Genomic DNA, 18,104 nt, shown 5'->3' on the forward strand with positions numbered 1-18,104 from the left:
GGCTGATTAAGCTTTTAGGCTTTTGAGCAGCAGTTCAGCTGAGATCCATTTGGATGAGAACTCAGAGGCTTCCAGTCTGAGGAAACAGGATCAGCTGAGGAATTGGTGAGGCGAGGAAGCTATGGCTTGTTCTGCTTCTCTGATCTTCCAGCATTCACCCCAATACCTGGCCCCAGGTTTTTTGTCAATAAGACCTTTAGAGATTTGTGCTACAGAGTGATATAAACTCTTGTGAGTCAGAGGCACTTTTGAAAGTCCAATAAAAGCTTTGGAATTCCTTCTGAGATGAGTAAACCTCTCTACGAACTCGGACTTGGAAACAGGAGGGCTGAGGAGGCCAGGTGACAGGGTATCTAGTAGACCGTGTTAATGGTTTTGCTCTGCATCAGGTAGTGTTTTGCCCTGTGGTGCCTGTAAACTGAATGATGGGGCCTAACAGCAGACTCTGGCTCTCTGGCCCCAGAGTTCCCCTTACCTGACAACGAGCCTACTGCAGTCAGAGGGGTTGCCCGAGCCATGTGCAGGCAGAAGGAGAATCTCCACTTATTTTGAGATGGCTGCTGTCGTTGCCTCCCAGCATGCCCATGAGGACCTGCTGCCCTTTGCCACCCTTCCGCCAGCATGCTTTACATCCACACGTGGGCTGCGTGGAGATAAAAATCTCTGGATTTTTTCCATGCTCATGTAGAAACCCCTGACCTCCAGAGACTCCTGTTTCTGATATAAAGATGGAGGGCTTGGCTTTCACTTTCCCTGGAGACATTTTGCCCTTTGCAGACGTGAGGATTAGACTGTAGCTGTCTATCTAGGTAATGGTTCTGTCCCAAAGGGGTCAGAAATCATGCTTCCAAGTATGTGAGCCACTGGAAGCAGAATCTCAAAGAACTAGTGAACACAAGTGTGGTGGATAGCAGCACAGAGAGCTAGGTAAACTTATGGGGTGAGTATTCACACTGCTCCCCATAGCTGAGGGCAGGCGACCAATGAATGCCCACCGAGGGTAGGTTGGTTAGACAAAATATGATCCGCACATGCAGTGTGATATGCAGTATCCAGTCTTTAGGAGGTAGAGAGGGAGAATTCCAGGCAGGAGGGGCATCTCAGTGGTGACTGTCTAGAATATGTGTTGGGGTTTGCACCAGCAGTTCAGTGGGGTGAGGGGGACAGAGTCACAAGTTACCCAGGAAGCAGACTCCAGAGACCAGCATTGGGTGGCACTTCTAGTTTAATATGGACGTTCACTGGCATATATGCATTTTTATCTAGTCAGTTAATTAATAACGTGCTGTTATCCAATGAGTCTGAATGGCATACAACCCACGTCATGTGAGGGTGTACATGGCGGGGTGGGGGGTGGGGGGATGGGGGGGTGCGGCATGTCTTGACAGTATGTCTGGAGACAATGGGCAGGAAGCAGACAACGCCCTGGGTTTGGCACCATTCTGTGGGTCTCTGCTGTGCTGGGACTCCATCATGTCTAGGTTGTTGTCTAGATGTCTAGGGATGCTAGGGACTTAGATTTGCTCAAGTAGCCGAGTCGTTTGTGCCTCCCACGTTCCCTGTCTTTTAGTGACACCATCTGGACAGAGACCGTTCCCTCTGGTTCCCCCTTTTCTATTATTTCAAGGTTAAATAGTTCCACGAGGGGCAACTTTTGAGTATTTGATTTTTTTTTGTATGTAATATGACCTTCCAGATTGCAATACCTACCCCCCAAAGCAGAAGGAATAATACATATATGACAAGCTTTTCTGGAGAGAACATGGAGATGAGGTTTTTGAGCTACCTTTTTAAAAACAAGTCCGTCATATCAAAGTTATGATGTTCACCTTGGTGGCATTAATTTGGGTGATTTCTTGATGTAATGGTTGGAAAAGAGTGAGTAATGATCACTCTATGTCCCAGTAAGGCACTGTCTTTGGAGCTTAAGGGCTGAGGAGTGGTTAAGATGCGTTTGGTATTGGGAGAGGCAAATACAAGTATATTGGGGGTCGAAGGTCACTTAAGCTGAATCCCGAGGCTGTTTACCTCATCCTGTGTAATAGCTACCTGGTGATGGAGGTTAAGTAGGCCTACTTGGAGGAGTTGATTAACTTGGAGTTGGGTATCAGACATTTTGGTTGTTGACTTTGACTTAGTGTTTGAGGCCGCTGCTGTCTGTACAGAATTTTGCAGGGAAATTACTGCAGTGGCTATTGCTGCCACAGCAGTCAAACCCAAGGCTATAGCTGTTACCGTGGCTGAAATACCAGTATCCCTCTTACGTCTTTGTAACACGGCGGGGAGGTTGTTATTAAAAGTCATATCCCCTTGCTATCCCTGTGTAGTATTAACAGGAAGCCATATGAGTGGAGGGTGGCATAGTTAAGGAGGTGTTGCCATAATTAGGGTCCCAGCATGGGGGGAGGGTACAATTCATTACCTCAGAGCAGTCGAGAGTAGATCCATTGTATGAGAACCAAGACAATAAAAAGAAGGGTGGCTGGACACAGGCATGTCCTGTGTAGATGAGGTTAATAGCAGGCCCCCAAAGGTTCTATTAACAGAATGGAAGCTTTTCTCGACAGGCTGTGAGTTATTTCCTTTATAAGTGGAGGCATAAAAATTAGCTCCCTGCTTCGCCAAAAAAGGTCTGAAATCTAAACAGGACCATGGGCCACAAATACACGGAAAGCCCCAAACTGATCGGGGTGGCCAACTGTAATCAGGCATTGGATCCCGCAGATAACACGGGGGTATTCTCCTGTGGATGTTTTGGCAGGATTGACCCCAGAAAGCTGAGAGGAAGGATTGATGCAGAGGGCAGGGGACAGACAAACACCCTTGAAATTGTGGAATCCATTGGGGCAGCCATCACAACTACCACAAAGATTGTAATCACATAAACAGTGGATTTCTGGGTGAGAAGTCATAACGGGGATCGGAAAAGCATTTAGGCTTTGGCATTGTACCAGAAAGTTGATACCCGCCATGCATCTATTTCTGAACGTATTTTCCTCGGTACCATCGGGGAGGTGCGTGGTATTGCAAAGGACTCTTCTCCCTAGTATTGTCTAGGTATCCAGTTTGCAAAATCTCCTGTGGTTATCTTTGCCAAGAGGACAAAATTGGAGGGACAGGCAGCCTCATGGAGGCAAAACCTAACCAAACCGGGCTCCAGATGAAAGGAGCCATTAAAGAAGAAAGCATAGATGAATTAACCAGAGAGGGGGATCGACTATTTTAGGGTTGTCACTGTGTGATTGGCAAGCGAGAGTCCCAGGAGACTGACCTTAGAAATGGAGGGGCTCTAACTGCGGCCCACAATAACAAAGGTTGGACCTGAGGATTAGCGATAACAATGGCACTATAAGCAGGAATAGGGTATAAGGTCCTGTCTCCTGCTCCTCCAGTGACACGTTTTGGGCCTGAGTTACTAAGGTTTAAAAGGGCTCCCCAAGTTACAGGGGGAGCTGGTGTAGGTCATCCACAGCAGTGATGTCTCTGCCTCTGGGGTCCTCTCCTCCTGGCTCTTGTGTCCCTGGGGAGGTGTTATCTCTCTGAACTGAATCCTCTTACCCCTCGTCCAATGACAGGCGGTCCACCATCATTGTAGTCTCCCCATACTCCATGTGTGGCTTGATGGCTCAGCCAGGAGCCCAAATGGATTGTTCTGCTCCTTCTGTGAAAACACAAGCAAAACCTCAACCTGTTGTTAGTGGTGGGGCAGGACCCTCACTGATTATCTGTGGGTCTCTCCAGAGGATTAGTGGTAATGGTGGGAGGGAGCATGGCCAGATATTGGGGTGAATTCTGAAAGATCAGAGAAGCAGAACAAGTCACAGCCAACCTCACCTCAACAACTCCTCATCCAATCCTGTTTCCACAAATCCTTAGACTGAGAGCTTCTGAGTCCTCACGTGAATGGATCTCATCTGAACTGCTGCTAAAAGCCTCTAGTTCCTGGTCCTCACACCTTAAGAGCTACTCTTGTATACTCACTTACTGGGATTAAAGGGGTGTGTCCTTCCCAAGCAAAGACATGAGATCTCAAATATGCTGGGATTAAAGGTGTGTGCCACCAGAACTGGCTCTGTTCCCAGTGTGGCCTTGAATTTACAGAGATCTGGATGAATCTCTGCCTCCCGAATGCGAGGATTAAAGGCATGTGTGCCACCACTGTCTGGTCTCTTGTCTAATCTAGTGGCTATTTCTGCTCTCTGATGCCCAGACCAGTTTATTAGGGTGTACAATATATTGGGGGACACAATATATTAACACATTTTCCCTTTTTTGTCTAAAATAAAAAGTTATAACTAATATAAGAAAAACTATATACAATAAGTACATACAATATATACAGTCAAGAATTACATTAACAATGTCTAGTCCATTACCATTTGACAAATTTAGACAAAAAATTTCACTATTTATCCTATTTTGGTGAGTCCAATACAAAATTTGCACATAATATACAAAAATCCAATCCAATGTAAAATATTTAAAACTAGTAGTTGCCTTTTAAAAGTAGATTCAATAATCTACCTTTTATCTTTTATCTTTTTTCTTTTTTTTTTTTTTGGTTTTTTGAGACAGGGTTTCTCTGTGTAGCTTTGTGCCTTACCTGGAACTTGCTTTGGAGACCAGGCTGGCCTCAAACTCAGAGATCCACCTGGCTCTGCCTCCCAAGTGCTGGGATTAAAGGCGTGGGCCATCACAGCCCAGCTAGCTTTTATCTTATCATACCTATATTCTCTTTTTTTCAGAGTAGATTCAATAATTTACTTTTTTTTTTAAATTAAAGATTTATTTATTATGTATACAGAGTTCTGCTTGCAAGTGTCCTTACAGGCCAGAAGAGGGCACCAGATCTCATTACAGATGGTTGTGAGCCACCATGTGGGAGTTGGGAATTGAACTCAGGAATTCTGGAAGAGCAGTCAGTGCCCTTAACCTCTGATCCATCTCTCCAGCCCCCCAATAATTTACTCTTTACCCATCATTTCTATATCTTTTTTTGGAGTAGATTCAATAATTTTCCCTTTTATCTTATTTCTTTTTTTCAGAGTAGATTCAATAACCTACCCCTTATTCATCAATTCTATATCTTCTTTTTTAGAGTAGATTCAATAATCTACCTCTTATCTATCATTTCTATACCTTTTTTCAGAATAGATTCAATGATCTATTTCTTATCTATATCCTCTTTTTCTCTTTTCTCCTTTTTTTTCCAAACAAGAACCCTGAATCTAATCTCCGTGTTTAGCTTTTTTCCTGACCATTAACAATGAACAACTTGTAACCAACCATCCTAAACAATGACAACTATGCATAACCCATTGAATGACCAAAAACCACCCACCCCACCTCTTGGGAATGCAGGTGTCATGTTCTTAAAATTACTTCCTGCTGTCTGGGGGTGAAAGCATCTTTAGGGGGTCCTGAAAAGAAAAAAATTGGGTTAATTTTCAAGTTCTGGGAGAGGTAGCTGTATCATTGTTGTTCAGTCTCTGCATAATGCAAAAAATTCAGGGCTTGTCTCAACTTCCTGCTTGAGTAGTCTGTGAGGCTGGATCATCTAAGCTAGCTATCTCAAAATTGTCCTGAGCAGTTAGTAGTCCAAAGCTGATCTTTGGGTGGTGTTAATCAGCTTAATGGCGTTATCATTGTCCTAATCGAAGAATCATCATTGTGGGGGCTCATCCTCTTTTTGGAGACTTCAAAGTCACTATTAGGCGTGGTCATGGTTCCCTGCAGAAATTTGGGGAGGCAGGTAAAAACTGAGAGATCAGAGGAATAGGACAAGCCACAGTCAACCTCACCTTACCAACACTCAGCCTCCAAAGAGACCTACTTCCTGTATACCCATGCCTATATGCCTTTCTGTTCTGCCATCTCACTTCTTCTCTCCACCCAGCTACATCACTTCCTGTCTGTCAGTATAGACCTCCAGACCTCTATGGTTAGTGCTGGGATTAAAGGTGTGTGCCACTACACCTGGCTCTGTTCCCAGGGTGGCCCTGAACTCACAGAGATCTGGATGAATCTCTGCCTCCCGAATACTAGGATTAAAGGCATGCGTGCCACCACTGTCTGGCCTCTTGTCTAATCTAGTGGCTGTTTCTGTTCTCTGATCCCCATATAAGTTTATTAGGGTGCACAATATATTGGGGGACACAATGTATCACCACACAGAGTTTTGAAAGTGAGCGTGTAGCTCTCTAGCTTGGTCTAGTGGTGAAAGCATGAGAGCAGACCCAGCTTGATCTGCCAAGGTGTTTCCCTCTAAAATTACTCTGGGGAGGTTTTGATGGGAGCAGACATGTTGGATGTAGAAAGGGGCAAATCATTGCTTGATTAACATCTGGAGCTGAGTCATTGCCATAAAAAGTGGGCCTTCTGTTGGTTTGAATGTAGCATGGGGTAAGGATTTTTACCACATTAGCAGCACACTGACTATCACTAAAAATATTGAGAGGGTCCTGGGGGAGTGTCAGGATGGCCAAAGGTTCACCAAGCTGAACTGATCCTTTAAAGGATTGAGTGTTCACCTGTGGCTTGTTTCCTATTAAATGTAAAATACAGCTGAATTTTGTCTTGGATGCATCCATGAATCCCAAAGCTGCATCAGAGGTTGGGGTGGAACTGAGAAACTTAATATGTAGGTTTGACATTTGTGCCAAAATAGACAAAACCTTGTTTTTTGGGTAATGAGTATCAATCTGACCATGGACCATCAACAGAAAAATTTGCACTGTGGGATTAGAGGAGAAATTCTTAGCTAATATGTTGTGGGATATAGGAAGCACAAATGTGGTCTGGGTCTTTCTTAATATTAACTGGGAGATCTTAAGAATTTTGAGGGGCTGGAGAGATGGCTCGGTGGTTAAGAGCACTGCCTACTCTTCCAGAGGTCCTGAGTTCAACTCCCAGCAACCACATGGTGGCTCACAACCATCTCTAGTGGAATCTGATGCCCTCTTCTGGCATAAAGTTGTACATGCAGATAAAGAAGCCATATACATAAATAAATAATAAAAAAAGAATTTTGAGAGCCAATATAAAAATATCATCTATAAATGGGGTAATCATAGGGGCAGAAGAATATGCTAAATGTACCCAGTAGATTATCTGATGTTGGGGGTGTGTTGATATATAGCCCCGGTGGGTAATTGTAGTGTTGGAATGACCAATCCCCAGAGCTCTTTATTTGGATCATATCTATGCAGCATAGTCAGGTTTAAGCCTGTGTTTACTGTTCCCAGGCTTTTTTGAGTCAGGAGTTCTTCAGGTCTCTTTGAGCCTCGCAAAAGGTCAAGGGAGAAATCAAGTGGCCAGTGGTGACAGGAAGGCAAAGTCGTACCCGGGCAAGGTTTCTCAGAAAGGTCTGCATAGATGATAAAGTTGGGGATCTGGGAATTTGAATCGCAACCTTTGTGCCTTTATTGTATTATTATTTATAGTATGCCCTAGAAACATATAAGGCTTCTGGCGTTGCACCTTTTCAGCAGCTATTTGTAGTCCTTTTTCAAGTAGGACTTTTATAATCTTCATCAGCAATTTTTTAAATGGTCTGCGTTAGGATATACAATGAGAATGTCATCCATGTAATGGACAATGGAATAGTCTTTAGCTACTGGTTTTAAAGTCTCCCAATCATAACCTTGACAAATTAATTTTTCATGCCCTATGGGAGTATTCTCCAGTGATGTCTCTGCATTGGGTGCCTATTGTTCTCAGCCAGGAATGAGAAAGTGAATCTCTGCTTGTCATCAGGGTATAGAGGGATGGAGGAAAAGCAGTCCTTTATGTCAATAGTTATTATATCATAATTATTGGGAATGGCTGAGAGAGCAGGGAGGCCAGGCTGAGTAGCCCTCATGGCCTGCATGGATGCATCAATTGCCCTTAAATCATGAAGAAATCTGAATTTGCCTGATTTTTTTTCTTTATAACAAAAACTGGAGAATTCCAGGGACTAGTAGACAGTCCAATGTGTCCCATCTCTAATTATTCCCTAGCTAGATTTTGTAATGCTTGGTATTTCCCCCCATGACTGGACACTGATATACCCAAATTGGGTTATTGGAGTTCCAGGAAAGTTTTAGGGGGAAGCGGAGCCCCTTAATATCAGCCGTTAGAATTGGGGGTAGCCTGGCTTCTCCCCCCCCCTTTTTTTTTTTTTGGTTTTTCGAGACAGGGTTTCTCTGTGTAGCTTTGTACCTTTCCTGGAACTCACTCTGAAGTCCAGGCTGGCCTCGAACTCACAGAGATCTGCCTGCCTCTGCCTCCCAATGCTGGGATTAAAGGCGTGTGCCACCACTGCCCGGCATCCCTTTGGTATTTTTTATTGTAAATCTTTTGAGCAATCTTCAATTATTGGGACCTATTTTTATTTTTAAACCTTTTTAACTTTTGACTTTTAATTTTTATAATATCTGGGCCAACTTTATAACAATATTTTAAGTAGCTGTTTTAAGTGCAATTTAAAAAGGATTAAAATTTGCCAGGTCGATGAAAATTATCCAAGTCTCCTTACCTTGGTCACTATTGGACAGACTGACCCCCTGCCAGGGATGGCTTTTCTACTTTTTTTCAGAGAATGGTGGGTTTTGAGTTTTCAGTTAAATGGATCATTGGTTGAAAGGAAGACATAAGCCGTGAAAGAGCAAGGAGTGCAGTTTTTTCTTTGCCTTGGGGAACTAGTTGCCCCACCCATCCCGGGGATGTAACAGGCTGCTAAGATCAGGTAGGGGATGGATCTGTGCGTTCTGCTTAGATGGGAGGGGGCCCCTTCCTTAATCCACACAGGGACTGGGACCCCAGGACCTGGAGAGGGAGCCTGGCAATGAAACAAGCTCTGGGTGTTGGGGTAGGGGTGTGGTGTGGTGGGGGTGGTGCCTATTTCTTCTGGCGGGGCTGAGAGGACAGGTTTGAGGTTCTTCTGGGAGATCTGGCTAAAAAGATTTAGGTCCCCAACAAGAGGCCAGGCCTTAAGCCAGGAGGCAGTCTTCTCTGGTCAACACAGGGAAACTGGTTGGAGTGGCTGGGTCTTCATGTTTTAGACAGTCTGGACTGTCACCGGGCCGCCTGACTCCAAAGGAGGGCCAATTGATTTCACAGACGGTCTGGAGTTTTTCCGAATGAGAAACAGACATCATATCTATCCTCTTATGCAAAACTCTCCTTTGGGACATGGCCGCCCATGCCTGCCACTGTTGCTGGTGTCACCATAGCAACAACAGCCAGAAGGTGAGTTTACTTCAGTGTTGTCCTTGAGCCTGAGGGATGCCATCCAAGGGGAAGCACTAGGCAGTTGCTGTCTGGGATGGCTTACTCACCTTTTCAGTTCTCTGTTTTGCTCACCGACAGAACTGACAGAGACACACAGCAAAGACAACCGGGGGCGGCGGGGGGTGGGGGGAAGTACGCATTCATCTACCTGAACAGACCAGGGGAGTCCATAGATCCCGGACACTGTGTCAGCCTCTCTTTAGTGTCCTAAACAGAAGCCACCTTAACCAAACTTACCTCCAGAGGTGACAGACCAGATGACTTTTGAATGTGTTTCCTTTTGGGGTGGAAGTGCCAGAGCAAGTGCTCTGAAGAGAGCAATTCCTGGGGCCCTGGAATGCCTTCAGGGTGTGTACTCCCTAGGAGTCCTTAGACCACCACATTCTTCCCTGCCTTGAGGGGCTCTGAGACCCCCAGTGTCTTGAAGTCTGTTCTATGTGAATCTCAGTGGGACCTCCAAAATGTAGTGTATTTACCAGAGAAGACTACTTGGACACAAGTTTAAGCCAGTAAAAAGTCTTATTAGTTAGGGAGTGACTACACTGGGTGGTTTAGGATCCCAGTGTAGCCCTGGCCTTTCTCAGGGTGAGCATTTAAGCACAAAAACCATATCCTGGGTTTTTGAGGTCTCTTTTATGGGGAAAAGTTAAAGTTGATAGAAAAACAGAACAGCTGTAAGCATGTTTACAGGGGCAAGATAATACAATGAAAGGTAAGGATAAAAGCAAGAATATATGTCATGTGGAAGGGTAGTCATACATTATGGAGTAGGTGGTCATCAGTATAGATCAAGGTATTCTGAAAACATATTTTGTAAGGCAAAGGGCAATCATACATCATGGGGTCATGATTTCAGCAAGGCAAAGGGTGGTCATACATCATGAGTTCACAAGTTCAGTGCAACCTGAAATGCAAGTTTTGTAGGAACATTAGGTTTAGAAAATGAAACCCTATTTCTGCAAAGTATGAAGACTTAACACCAATGTGGCTCCTGTTCTGGTTTCACATTCTCCCCTTGGTGTGCATAACCCTTTCAAATCTTTGACAAAGGAGCAAGCATGGTTTGATGTTTTCACGTGGACAGGACTCTGGCATTCCATATACGGCAGGTGATAAGAACAGTAATACATTGAGAAACACAGGGCCCAGATATTATGGTTAATAAGAAAACTCTCTGGGGTTGGAGATTTAGCTCAGTGGTAGAGCGCTTGCCTAGCAAGCACAAGACCCTGGTGCTCAGCTCCGGAAAAAAAAAAAAGAAAACTCTCAGGGGACTGATGAAGGGAGAGAACCATCTCAGTCATGAGGGCCAGTCAACCTGTGCCTGGGAGAGTTTATTTCCCTATGTAAGTCATTGATTTGGTTATCAATGGTGTGGAAGGAATATGATACATTAAAATAATGAATCCCAGGGAATTGTTGACTCCAACACCATTTTTCTATTGTTTGAGCAATAAAGTCTAAAGTCTGTTTTGTAAGACTGTTGTTCTTAATTCTCCATTTCTTGATTAATTTCTGCTAATATCTTTGCTGTAGTATTAGTAATTTTTAGCCATGAAGCAGGCTATTTTAGAAACCTCCCTTTGCATCCCCACGACCAGTCCAGGTGTTGTGTTTTAAAAATGGCGGGAAGGAGTTACACCAAACAACAGGGCCCATGTGGCAGGTTTATTGAGGGGAGGAGAGAGAAACTGGTCCCTGGGGACAAGAGCAAAGGAAGAAAAGAGAAAGAGAAGGGAGGTGTACAGGGCCTGCCTTTTACAAGGAAACATTGTGAATGCGCACAGGGGGTGCTCTTAGTGGCTGCAGCTGAGGTATATCCTGTGAGGACTCTGAGGACAGGCCAGTACAGACACCTGAATGCTAACACCAGGGATAGGTAGCACAAAAATGGTTGTGACTGCTACTGAGGTGGGGTCTAGCAGGTATAGGGAGTCATCACAGTTTTCAAGGAGAGACCTTGAATCCTACTAACAGATTGTGGGGACTTACTGAATAAAAGAGTATGGTGCTTCCTAGTCTGCATATGCTCTTATAACCCACTGGGAGGGCAGAATAAGTGTTATTCTCACAGAGAAAGGTCCATCCCAGGAGTAATTGTTTTCCTTGAGGAGTGTATGACTGGAAGTGGTGCTTCAGTGGGGAGGGATGTCAGTACAATCAAAACATAGGCAGGCTGGGTGGTGGCAGCGCACACCTTTAATCCCAGCACTCAGGAGGCAGAGGCAGGTGGATCTCTGTGAGTTCGAGGCCAGCCTGGTCTCCAAAGCGAGTTCCAGAGAAACCCTGTCTCGAAAAACCAAAAAACAACAACAACAACAACAACAACAACAAACAAACAAACAAACAAAAAACAAATAAACAAAAAAACCCCCCCAAAACAAAAAACAAAACAAAAAAAATAGATAGTACAGAAAAAAGGCATTATTTACAGGAATATTGGCTATCACCTTGGAAGTGCTTATGGGGCAGCATGTTCCATTGAGTTCCCTGTTAAGTTGGTATAATGTTTATATGTGACTCCTATTCCATATAATTTTTTTCCACAGAGCCCAAGAGTTGAAGGATCCCCTTTGACACAAAAGAAACTTATATGTCTGCTGTTTGATGCTAGGTGGGGCCAAAGATGGTTATCAAACCTATTAGCTAATAGAGGCATTTTAGGTCAATTTTCATGGAAGCACCCAAGGAGTCCTGTTTTCCCTTTATCCTCTTGATACATTTGTAATTTCCATTATCAGAATTTGTTAAAGAATATTTAATTATGCTGAAATCTGTATTGTTATTGTCTTACTTAGGGTTTTTATTGTGAAGAGACACCATGACCACAGCAACTCTTATAAAGGAAAACAGTTAACTGGGGTTACAGTTTTAGAGATTTAGTCCATTATCATCATGGCATGACATGGCAACATGCAGGTATACATTGTGCTAGAGAATGATCTGAGAGTTTTACATCTTGATCCACAGGCAGCAGTGTGTTGGACTTTTCTGTCCCGCCTGCCAGCTTCCAAATAACCACAGGGAGACTTCTTACTGATTATGAAAGCTTGGCCAATAGCTTAGGCTTGTTTTTAGATAGCTCTTACAACTTAAATTAACCCATTTCTACCAATCTATGTGCTACCCCAAGGTCTGTTTACTTCATCTATGTACTATCCATTCTACTCACTCTGTGTCTCATGGCATTTCTGCCTTCCTTCTTCCCAGAGCTCTCTCTGTCCCCAGAAGTCCTGCCTAACCTCTTTCTCTGCCTAGTTATTGGCCATTCAGCTCTTTATTAAACCAATCAAAAGGTGCTTTGGCAAAGACACATCTTCACAGTGTACAAAAAGATTATTCTACAATATTTCCCCCTTTTTGTTTAAGAAAAAGAAAAGGTTTTAACTTTAGCATAGTAAAACTATATATAACAGGAACAATTATCAGGTAAGAATTACATTTACAATGTCAAATCCATTTGTGTTTGGCATATTAAGAGAAAATACTCTATTATTTATTCTATCTTGATGAATCCAAAGATCTTTACTTAATTTACCTTCTATCATAACTAAGGAAAATTATAACTACAACTATCTAGTCTTCAATTTCATCAAAGCCTGAGAAGGATATAATATCACCTTAGTAAACAGGAAGTACAGAGCAATCAACTTCTAAAACTAAAAGAAAAGACAAAAACATCTGGCTGTTTGGACAGTCACCCAAGGTTCCTCTGCAATGTTAGGGCATCCATTTTTGGCCTACAGGCCTAGAATATCTGACAGATTTTTCTGTGAAGCAGGAATTTTTGAAGGACTGTCCTATCCTGTCTTGGCAAAGTTCAGCAGTCACTTTTCTTTGTGTCCTGTTGTCCCAGTTTGGACAGCATACTGTCTGCAGTCAAGGCAAGGACAGTTTCTTGCTCAAATGGCTAGCTCTTGCCACAAAGAAAGCAAACTCAATATGGAGGTTCTTTGATGCACATCATTCCCCTTTGAAGTAAATTGGTACTGCCAAGAGCAGATATGTCTCATTGTCAAGAAAAGCCTTGTTATTAAAACATTTTAAATGCCATATTTTATAGGCCTTTTGAATACCATCTACCTACCTAAAATATATCTCTGTATGACCTTGAAAACATACCTAACATGACTATAAGTTTGATTGCTATAGATGACTAACTATTAACCTGTATTTTTTAATATCCTAAATAGTTTGTAATAATAACTTTTAAAGACTAGAACTTTACAATACATTTTTAAATGAGCTGCATAAGTACAATACCTTAAATAAGAACATAAACATATATAGAGTATGTTCTAACAAAAATAACCTTAAATTTGTATCAATATAAAAAAATACCAATGTAAAATATTTGAGACTAGTTGTTGTTCAAAAGTAGACTCAACAGTCTACTCTTTTAACTCATCATGTTTATACTCTATCCCCCATTTTTTTCTTCAGGAAGAGATCCCTGATTCTAATTTCTTTGTTCAGTTTTTTTTTTTCTGGCCACGACCAATAACAATTTGTAGTCAACACCCCCCCCATTAACAATGACAAGCATCCATAACCCCCCAAATGACCTAAAACCACCCACCCTATCTCTTGGGAATATTGGCACTATGGTCTATAGACTGCTTCCTGTTGTCTTGGGATGCTGGAATCTTTGAGGGGGGATCCTGAGAAAATTAGGAAAATGTTCAAGTCCTGGCTAGACTAGTCTGTGAGGCTGGACCATCTCAGCCAGCAGCCTTGAAGCTGTTCTGGATGCAGAACTCTGAGGAAATTGCAAGAGAGGCACTCTGAGAGGCTGGATCACCTGGACCACCCATTTTCACTTGTGTCTGGTCCCCTTGCTCTGAAAACACATAAAATTTTAAAGGTAACATACATATGTGTATTATTACAAGTGTAAACTGTGTATTGTACACAAGCCAGCCAAAGATGATTTTTTTTGTTTTATGTTTGAGCAGGTAAAACATATGTCACCAATCTTGCAGTTTTCCTAGGTTTATTTCTTTATATCTGCATCCAGGATTTTCAGGGGGTCTCTTTTGATCAAACTTGATCCTCTTTAACCTTGAAGGAATCTACAGCCTTTCATTTTCTGTGGAAACAAAAAGCATAACCTCTTCTCCAACACAACATATTTTCTGACTTCCATTTTGAAGTTAAGACATTTTAAAAATATATAGGTTGGTTTATATTATTTTAGCAGTTTTCATAATCCAATGTCTCTCAGAAGCCATTGTTTGCTCATCAGTGTAGTGGGTAGCCATTCCAGCTTTGATCTGGAAGTTCCAACCACCAGTGAGACTTTGGCAACTGTCACGCCTACAAGGCGGGGCCAAAGGAGGTGCCTGGAGACCTGAGATCTGGATGGGCCAGCGCTCTTTCTGTGCTGGGACCCTGAACAGTGGAGGTGGACCAAGCAGAGCTCCAGAGAACACCACTGGACTGCGATACACCTTCCCCAGACCCCGTGACCTGCCTATCCCTTAATTTGTAAGTTATGCCATTAAATAAATCTCCTTTGAACTATGTGGAGTGGCCTTAATAATTTCACCAATACATCAGCAATCAAAAAATTCAAAGACAACACAATAACATACAGGATCTAGACTCCCTCTGTATTTCCCATCTCTATGTGGCTTATTCTTTTTTTAAATTACTTTACTCTCTAAGACTTTATTATGTTTAAACTATTTTTTTCTATGATTGTCTATACCCATTTTTTTCTTAAGCCCACCTACATTGTTAAACACACTGTAACTTGCTTAGAGGTTTTCCCCATCTGAACCTGCTTTACTATGTATCTGCAACCTTTTCTGTCTGCAAGAGCAAAGCCTTAAATCCACCATGTGGCTTAGCTCATGGTGTGCTGGCAGCTCAAGCATGCAGGCAGCTGCTGGAAGACGTGCCTCTGCACTCTGGCTGGCCGGAGAGACACGAGACTGGGAAGCCATATTGTCTCCATTTTTGTGTTTTTAGAACCCCCTTTTAAAGCTTTTGCAAGTCTTATGTGGATATATGTGGCCAGATGATGGATGCCATTTGTAGTCAGACTTTTCTGTCCCACCCACCGGCTCCCAAATAGCCACAGGGAGACTTCTTACTAATTATGAAAGCTTGGCCGATAGCTTAGACTTTCTTTTAGCTAGCTCTTATAACTAAAATTAATCCATTTATATTCATCTATGTGCTGCCCCAGGGCTCATTTACTTCATCTATGTGCTTCCCATTCTGCTCACTCTGTGTCTCATGGTGTCTCTGCCTTTCTTCTTCCCAGAGCTCTGTCCCCAGTAATCCCACCTAACCCCTTTCCCTGCCTAGCTATTGGCCATTTAGCTCTTTATCAAACCAATCAGAAGGTGCTTTGGCAAAGACACATCTTTACAGTGTAAAAAAAGGTTATTCCACAACACAGCAGAAGGATACTGTGTACTGGAAATAGCTTGAGCATATGAGATCTCAAAGCCCACACCCACAGTGACACACTTCCTCCAACAAGCTCACATCTACTCCAACAAGGCCACACCTCCTAATAGTGCCACTTCCTATAGGCCAACCATTCAAACACATGAGTCAGTGGAGGCCATTCCTATTCAGACCAACACAGTTATATTGGAATTGGCCAGTCAAATTAGTTCATCCCAATTGCCCTCTTTCCATTTGGGTGAAGAAGAGATTTGTTTTCCTTTCTTCAGCCAAATAATGGGATCTGGTGGGTGGGAATAGTCCTTGGCCTTAAATATTAAGACATTTCCCGTAACAGGTGAGCCTTCAATCCCCCAATTAAAAGACAGTGAGGGTCAGATCCTAAGGCAAATAGGAGCATAACTGTTAGCCAAGAGCAATCATAGTGACAGTTAAAGGCAGCTGCAAGAAAGTAGGAACAATCTCAAATCTTAGAAGTAACTCTACTTTTAAGGGGCCAGGTTCAGTCCCAGTCCACCTCTTTACCTTTTCTTTTTCTTTTGAATTTTCTTGATCTTCTGGTGCCTTCTTAAAGTGAGAGTGATGAATCCAAGTAGGAATATCAATGACTTGGACAGCAAGTGGAGAATCTGGAGAATTGAACCACCAGGGTTCAAGCCTGTTAGTTTTGAAGTAGTGAATCAGCAGAGCATCTCTGGGCTGGAGCTGGTGATTAGCAGGCTGGTACTCAACAGGCTGAGCTGCCTGGACTTGGGGAAATCTTATTCGAAGTTAACTGCAATCCTTTTAAGGACTCAGAGATTGGAGTGGGGCAATCTGATAACAGTCCAGCATGCACCTGAGGAATCATGGGGAGTGGTCTTCGGTAGACTATTTCATATGGGGTAAACTTCTTTATAGGGGGTGCAGAGGACCCTGAGAAGGGCATAAGGCAGGAAATCATAAGGTAATTTAGTTACCACTAGTCTCAAAAGTATATATAGTTAAAATCTCCTTTAAAGTCCTATTCATCCTTCCTACCTTTCCTGAATACTGAGGTTCATACATACAATGGAGTTTTCAATCTATGTTAAGAGCCTTAAAGAACAACTGAGACAACTTGGCCATGAAGGCTAGGTTATTGCCAGACCCTAGAGATAGAAGGAGGCCAAATCTGAGGATAATCTCCGTTATCAATTTCTTGGCTACTGCCTGGACCATCAGGGATGGAAAGGCCTCTACCCATCTCATGACAGTATCAACAAGGACCAGCAGATGGTTCTATCCATACAATCCTGGCTTGATTTCAGTGAAGTCCACTTCCCAAAATTCACCAGGTATAGTACCTTGACTCCATTTCCTGGTGAGAGCATATCAGTTTTTGTTTTATCTGAGTGCAGGTCAGGCAATAGTCTGAAAGTTTTTGAAGTATTTCTTGATGCCCAGGCATCCAGAGATGAGGGGAGATGAGTTCTGAGATTTTTTTTTTTAGGTGACAAGTGCATGGAGGAGCACTTTAAGGTATTTAGCCAACTCTGGCCCAACACTTTTGGTATGTGAATTCTTCCATCTGGCAAGATCCACCATCCATGGCAGTTTCCCCAGGCCCCCAAATCAGAATATGACTTGACTTCTGGATTATACTCAGGGACATCTTTGTTGAAACTAAGTGGGGGCTCGGGAATGGCAGCTAGCTCTAGGATGTTTGGGGACGGGGTTCCCTGAGTGCAGCCTCCTTGGAGCCCTGATCTGCATAGTTGTTATCTTGAGTTTGGGGGCTTTTGTCGTTTTGGTGTCCTGGCCAGTATATTATGGTCTGTTCAACTGGCAGTAAGATGGCCTCCAGCAATTTAATGATTTCATGTTTATTTTTAATGTTTCCTTCTGAAGTGAGTAAGTCCCTCTGTCTATAAATCTATGAACATGAGCCATGGCAAAGGCATACTGGCTGTCAGTGTAGATGGTCACCTTTTTTCCTTTAGCCCACCACAAGGCCTGCATGAGAGTGATTATTTCTGCTCTTTGGGTGGATGTACACGTGGCAGGGCTTATGCTCAGATGACTTCTTTTTGACCTGTGACCACTGCCACACCCGAATACCTGGTCCCTTCCTGGATGAAGCTACTGCCATCTGTATAGAGATCTGCATCTCTGGTGGTGAGTGGGACATCTGTCAGGTCAGGTTGTATGCTTTGGATAATGTCAGCATTTCCAGGTAGTTGTGGATGGGCTTTACAGGGTTGCCATGCAGCAGTAGGATGGCAGAGTTAATGGCCAAGGATTTATAAAGGTCAATCTGTCCTTATCTAGGAGATGGGTATAGCCTCAGATGTTACCTGTACTATGGCAGGTGGTGCATGTTTGGCCACACCAGAGGGATTGTCCTCTGCCCATAATGTGGGAACTTCTTAATGTTTTCCATTTCTTTTCTG

The sequence above is a fragment of the Peromyscus maniculatus genome, chromosome 1 (genome assembly GCF_049852395.1).
Source record: "Peromyscus maniculatus bairdii isolate BWxNUB_F1_BW_parent chromosome 1, HU_Pman_BW_mat_3.1, whole genome shotgun sequence".
NCBI classification, from domain to species: domain Eukaryota; kingdom Metazoa; phylum Chordata; class Mammalia; order Rodentia; family Cricetidae; genus Peromyscus; species Peromyscus maniculatus.